Source organism: Dendropsophus ebraccatus, chromosome 12 (assembly GCF_027789765.1).
Source record: "Dendropsophus ebraccatus isolate aDenEbr1 chromosome 12, aDenEbr1.pat, whole genome shotgun sequence".
In the NCBI taxonomy this organism is placed as follows: domain Eukaryota; kingdom Metazoa; phylum Chordata; class Amphibia; order Anura; family Hylidae; genus Dendropsophus; species Dendropsophus ebraccatus.
In genome coordinates this window covers 64,610,839-64,617,761 of record NC_091465.1, presented here as the reverse complement: position 1 = coordinate 64,617,761, position 6,923 = coordinate 64,610,839, and the positions used below count along the sequence as shown (strand labels likewise).

General features: G+C 50.4%; 1 protein-coding gene across 1 annotated transcript in view; it reads right to left on the bottom strand.

Moving 5' to 3' along the window:
• Positions 1 to 6,923, bottom strand: part of LOC138769860 (uncharacterized) — a 41,545-nt gene that overhangs the window by 21,656 nt on the left and 12,966 nt on the right. The window lies entirely within an intron of this gene.

The following is a 6,923-nucleotide window of genomic DNA, read 5'->3' as shown; positions in this document are numbered from 1 at the left end:
TTGCCTATTAGAGAAAAATCTAAATTTGGCATGGACAGTATTCAGACCCTTTACTATGATGCTCCACATTTAGCCCTGGCTCCTTACATGTCTCTTATAATTTCTGAGATGTTTTTACAACTTGGTTGGAGTCACCTGTGGTAAATTTAGCTGCTTGGACAGGATTTAGAAAGGCACACCCCTGTCTATATAAGGTCTATATAAAGTATATCTAAGGTCTCATAGCTGACAATATATATTAGAGCAAACACCAAGACATGAGGAGGAAAGAAACGACTGTAGAGCTCAGAGACAGTATGGTGTGGAGGCTGGAGAAGGGGACACAACAATTGCTGCACTGAAGGTTTCTAGGAGCCTAGTGGCATCCATAATTCTTCAATGGAAGAAGATGAAACAACCAGGACTCTTCCTAGAGCTGCTGCTCCACCAAACTAAGTGACTGGGTGAGAAGGACTTTGGTAAGAGAGGAGACCAAAAACCCAATGGTCACTCTAACTTAGCTACAGAGATTCTGTGTGCAGATAAGGAAGTTTAACATGGGGAAGTGGGGGGCTAATTCAATGGGGATTCCTACATTGGTAGGGTAGCTACCAGGTGGATGCCTACTACAATAGAGGATACTATCTACTGGGTGGGGGGGTTAACTACCAGGGAAATTATAGGGGGTATAGCTAAATTTGGGATAGCTATCTACTGGTGACCTCCTACCAGAGGAATTACCTACAGGGGGATGCTCAAGGGGGGGGGGGGGTAGCTAACAGATGGCACAGATTTGGGCCTTTATACCCTGTGTGAGTATAGAGAGGGCCTATGTACTGATTGAGGGTCTAAATAGGGCCTAAATGCTACATCAACAAAATCCTCCACTCCACAACTGAGTCCAACGGGTGCAGGTCCAGGTAAAAAAGCAAGGCAAAATAAAGTACTAAAAATTTATTAAAGAACACTAAATGCTACATGGCACAGAGTGGGCACTGTTACAGTGCGGGGCAATACAGAAAGGAACTTTGTATAGAGGTGAGGATGGTGCTGGATCAAATCTTATGTCTGACAGATTCTACAGAGATGGACCTGTAATCCCTATTAACATGTTACTCTGTACACACATAATAGTTTCAGCTGATGTCCTTTCTCGTGGATTCAGGACTTGTCTCCAACAGCCCCAGTTGAGCCACCTTGCCTAAATAGGCCCCTGCTTCCAATAATCCGCAGTATCCTAACTTACCTATGCTCTACAACTACAGTCTATTTTAACTAACTTCAAGAGGGAGATTTATCAAACATGGTGTAAAGTAGAATTGACCCAGTTGCCCCGAGCAACCAATCAGATTCCACCTTTCATTTTCTAAATAGTCTGTGAGGAATGAAAGGTGGAATCTGATTAGTTGCTAGGGGCAACTGAGCCAGTTTCACTTTACACCAGTTTAATAAATCTCCCCCCAAAAGTATACTTCAACTACTGCTAACTAACTGTCAATATATTGTCTACCAGTCCTCAACTTGTCTGTTATATTCTCAGCATATTTCAACTGCAGTATTATCTAAAGTCGATCCTAAACTACCGTTGTCTTATCAATTATTCTCTAGGATTTCAAGTGAAGTGCTTGTGGGGTACTTCCAACCTACCCAACGTCTGACCCGTGTTGCTGCTGCTCACCCGTGGCGCTCCGCATAATTCATCATTAACGAAAGACCACAGTGAACAGCATGTCTGCCCTTCACAAGGGAGCACAACAGATGTGACAGGTTACTTTTATGGCAGGGACAGGGAACCTTACACATACACATACACATTGTACATTGCTATTTTTCTTGTATTTATGTGGTCTTTATGTGCCAGGGCTGCTTTATAGTCCCAGTCCAGCCCTGCTCAGCGGCACAAAAGAGTAAATGTCACATATTTTTTGTGCAGAAACGTAATGTTGTGGAAATGTTTAGATCCCAGTGGATTGTGGTTAGTGAGTCAGGAAAAAAAATCCAGAAACAATGACACCGGAGACCTTTTTATTTAGAAGGAGAAGCAACACACTTTTATAAAAGATCTTTATTAGCATTTTATTGGGGAGCTCTTGTGTCTGGACTTAGATCACACAACAGCGACAAATCTAGCTGAAAATCACAACTGCAAACTACCGCCGCCAACACTGCTCTAAGAGCCCTCCACAATAGGCAGAGATCCCATATATTGTTAAATAATACGACTTGAGTGTGACGAGTTGGGGATAAAAGGGGCCTCCCGACGAGGAGCCATAAGGGGGGGTCTCTGCGGCCACGACAGTTAGTGGGGGTTCTTATTGGGGTAGTAGCTTGTGCCCAAATTATAATAGTGGTGGTAGGTGGTTGCATGCTAGTCAAGATGGCCCCCGTCAGAGGGTGGGGGAGGGGGGAACAGGCATGGCCTTTGTGTAGAGACAAAGGGGACATTAGTATGCGGAGGGAATACCTGGGGGAGGTAGTGAGCTGAGCTAGGTGTTAAAGGGGGCGGGGTTTAGGGGTAGTCCCCAAGAAGGAGGAGGGTAAGTTTAGAATGATACAGCATTTGTCATACCCCAAGGGGGGGTCAGTTAATGGAGCCATTGACAAGGACCTATGTGAAGTACACTATCAGTCGTTTGAAGATGCTGTGCAGTTAGTGAGGAGCGCAGGGAAGGGTGCACTGATGGCAAAGGTGGACATCGAATCAGCATTTAGATTGCTTCCTTTGCATCCTAGTAGCTTTAAGTACACAGGTTGTGGTTTCAAGGGGCAGTATTACGTTGATAAATGTTTACCCATGGGTTGTGCCATATCTTGTGCTTTGTTTGAGACTTTTAGTTCGTTCTTGCATTGGTGTTTGGTGGAATTGACGGGGTGGAGTTTGGTAGCTCACTACTTAGATGACTTTCTCTTCATTGGGCCACGAGGCTCAGAGATTTGTGGGAGGGTCATGGGGGATTTTTCTAGACTCTTAGAGGGATTTGGGGTGCCAGTTGCCCACGAGAAAACTGTTGAACCTACAACGAGACTGTCCTACTTGGGGATCGAGATAGATTCAGAGGCAGGGGTTTGCAGACTTCCGGAAGAGAAAGTGGTGGCTCTTAGGGAGTTAGTGCTGAAGGTTCATGGGAGTGAGAAGGTGACACTGAAGGAGATGCAGTCTTTAGCCAGTTCCCTTAATTTTGCCTGCCGAGTGATCCCTATGGGGAGGATATTTAGTCGTCGTCTGGAAAGGAGCATGGTGGGGGTTAGAAAACCTTTGTACAAAATCAGAATTGCTAGGGAGTTGAGAGATGATCTAGCTGTATGGGACACGTTTTTGCGGGGGTTTAATGGAGTAGCAGTCTGGGTTGAGGAGCCGGCATCCAACCAGAGGTTGAGATTGTTCACAGACGCAGCTGGGTCTTATGGTTTTGGGGCATACTTTGGGGGAAAATGGTGCGCGGGTAGGTGGCCGGCTAGTTGGGAAGCCAGTGGTTTGTTGAAAAACTTGACTTTGTTGGAGTTGTTCCCTATAGTTGTGGCAGTGGAGCTATGGGGGCATGAGTTGCGGGACAAATGGGTGGTTTTCTGGTCGGATAATATGAGTGTTGTTAATGGGATCAATAGTATTTCAAGTAGTTCTGATCCAGTTATACGGTTATTGAGACATTTGGTTTTGAGGTGTTTGCAGCTGAATGTTCAGTTCCAGGCCAAGCATGTGCCAGGTGTTAATAATGGGATAGCGGATGCACTCTCCAGGGGCAAGATGGATGACTTTTTTGCATTAGTACCTAATGCAAGGAAGGTTGGTGAATATTTCCCTAATTGTGTATGGCAGGTGGTGATCCCATCCTAGGGGAGTTGTTGAAGAGTCACTGGCTGATAAAACGTGGAGGGCTTACGTGAAGGAGTGGAAGGTGTGGTCGGGTTTGGCGGCCCAATTCCCGGATGAGAAGCCGGTGAACGTTATGTGGAGAATGTTGGGTAACATGAAAAGGGCTGGAGCAAGTAAAGGTAGGGCCGCCACAGCAGTGGCGGCGGTATCGTTCTTCTGTAAATTGCGTGGAATGGAGGACCCCGGCAGATCGTTTGCAGTAAGAAGGGTGCTTAAAGGGTGGGCCAGGGGGGAAGGGGTGAAGAAGGACAAGAGGGAGCCCATTGACTCGGGTAGATTGTTAATGATTGTGTCAGTACTAAGGGAAGTGTGTAGTGACTGTTATGAGAAGGTTCTCTGGGAGGCTGCATTTGTTTTAGCTTTTGCGGGGGCATTCAGGGTGGGGGAATTAGTAGCTGAGTCAAAATGTGGGCAGTCTGGTTTTAGATGGGGGGAGGTTAGGGTGTCCGGGGATAATGTAATGTGTTTTATTGCCCGATCCAAAACTGATCAGAAGGGTAGGGGAGTATGGGTGTCTCTACAGAGGACTGGGGAGCGGCTATGTCCCTTAAGGGCAGTAGTTAAATATATGGAGGTGAGGGGTAGAAGGGTTGGGGCCTTTTTAATGCATAAGGACGGGAGTGCACTGTCCCGGTTTCAGTTTTGTGCAGTTCTGAAGAAATGTGTAAGTGCGGCTGGCCTTAATCCCGTAAATTACGGGTCACATTCTTTTCGAATTGGGGCAGCTTCGGACGCGGCTGCTAAAGGTTTGGGACAGGAACAGATAAAAAAGATTGGTAGATGGAAGTCGAAAGCTTTTAGAACTTACGTACGAAACATTCCACAGTAATGTTTTCATGTGTGTTTTTATGGTGTACTGTCACTGTTTCGGTTTGGTCTTTTTCAGGACAGAAGGCCGTATGGATCCTCGGGCACTCCTATGTGCATTGGGTGGCAAGACGGGCTGCGAGACGTCCATATGGTCTACAACTTGGTTTGCCACGGGAAAAGGTCATGGTGAAGTGGTTTGGGAGAAGAGGCCTGCGTGTGGAGGGGCCTCATAAGTTGGTGAGCCAAGTTGCATGGAGGCATCCTCGGGCTCCGGACATCATCGTGGTTCATGTTGGAGGCAACGATATGGGCACGTTAAAGTCGTTGCAGCTGGTTGCCGACATGGAAGCGGAGATAAAGGTTTGGCTGGCAAGGTGGCCAGCGGTGAAGGTGGTATGGTCTTCTATTATCCAGAGGAGGAAATGGAGGCACGCCGAGTCATGGAGGGCAGTTGAGAGAGCCCGGAAAAAGGTCAACAAGAAGTTGAAACAGTTTGTGGATGGACTCGGTGGTGCCACTATTGGATACGATGGTTGGCTGGAGCACAAGTGTGTGGGTCTGTATCACACAGACAGGGGCGTAACTAGGATTCATGGGGCCCCATAGCAAAGAACTGTATGGGGCCCCCCCCTCCCCTCCCAGACACACACTCACCTGGCCTGGCGCAGTTCCCCGGCATGCCACTCATGCACCATGGAGCTGGGAGAATAATGGAATGCTGCGTCGGGCAAAGTGAGTATGTGTATGGGGAAGGGGGGGGGGGGTGTTGGGGAGCTAAGGGGTGTAGTAGTGGAGGTATAGTGAATATGGGGTGTAGTAGTGGAAGTATAGTGGATAAGGGGTGTAGTAGTGGAGGTATAGTGGATATGGGGTGTAGTAGTGGATGACTGAGGGTGACTGGGGGGAAACTGAGGGGGACTGGGGGACACTGAATGGGAATGGGGTAAAACTGAAGGGGACTGGGATGAAACTGAGGGGGAATGGGGAAAACCGAGGGGAAATGGGGTGACTGAGGGGGAATGGGGTGACTGAGGGGGAATAAGGGGACTGGGGTGACTGAGGGGGAATGGGGTGACTGAGGGGGAATAAGGAGACTGGGGTGACACTGAGGGGGACACTGAAGGGGACTGGGGGGACACTGAAGGGGAATGGGGTAAAACTGAAGGGGACTGGGGAGACTGAGGGGGAATTAGGGGACTGGGGTGACTGAAGGGGGACACTGAAGGGGGCTGGGGGGACACTGAGGGGGACTGGGGGGAATTAGGGGAATGGGGGGACACTGAGGGGCACTGGGGTGACTGAGGGGGAATGGGGGGACACTGAGGGGGAATTAGGGGACTGAGGGGGGGACACTGAAGGGAACTGGGGGGACACTGAGGGGGACTGGGGGAATTAGGGGGAATGGGGGGACTGGGGGGACACTGAAGGGGACTGGGGTGACTGAGGGGAAATTAGGGGACTGGGGTGACTGAGGGGGAACACTGAAGGGGACTGAGGGGGAATTAGGGGACTGGGGTGACTGAGGGGGGACACTGAAGGGGACTGAGGGGGAATTAGGGGACTGGGGTGACTGAGGGGGGACACTGAAGGGGACTGGGGTGACTGAAGGGTAATTAGGGGACTGGGGTGACTGAGGGGAAATTAGGGGACTGGGGTGACTGAGGGGAAATTAGGGGACTGGGGTGACTGAGGGGAGACACTGAGGGTGACTGGTGCAGCTGGGGGTGATTGGAGCAGGAGGGCACATACACCTCCTCCTCCTCTCACCTCCACACACACGTTCCCCTCCCGGCCAGACGTGGAGCTCTCCGGTCTCTGGAAGCAGCCGCAGGGACCACAGGAAAAGATGATCGCGCCGCTGCAGGTCCTGCAGCTGTACAGCGGTACGGGGGTCTGCACTTAACCCCGCGATCCCCTGTACAGCTCCAGGACCTGCAGCGGCGCGATCATCTTTTCCTGTGGTCCCTGCGGCTTATTCCAGAGACCGGGGAGCTCCAAGTCTGGCCGAAAGGGGAGAGGGACACCTAGTGGAAGGGGCTGGGGCAGCTCAGCGGCGGCGCTGTTAAGCGGATGGAGGCCGCCGGCACCGCACCGCCCCTCTGCAGCCTGCTTACCCCTCTCCAGCATGCGTGTTCCGCGCGCCCCACACCGCCCCTCTACGTTTGCCCGCCGGCCCGACACCGCAACGCCCCTTCCCCCCGCCCCTTTCTGGACTTCCCACGCGCCTGACAACGCGTGTGTGTGTGGTGGGGGGGGGAGG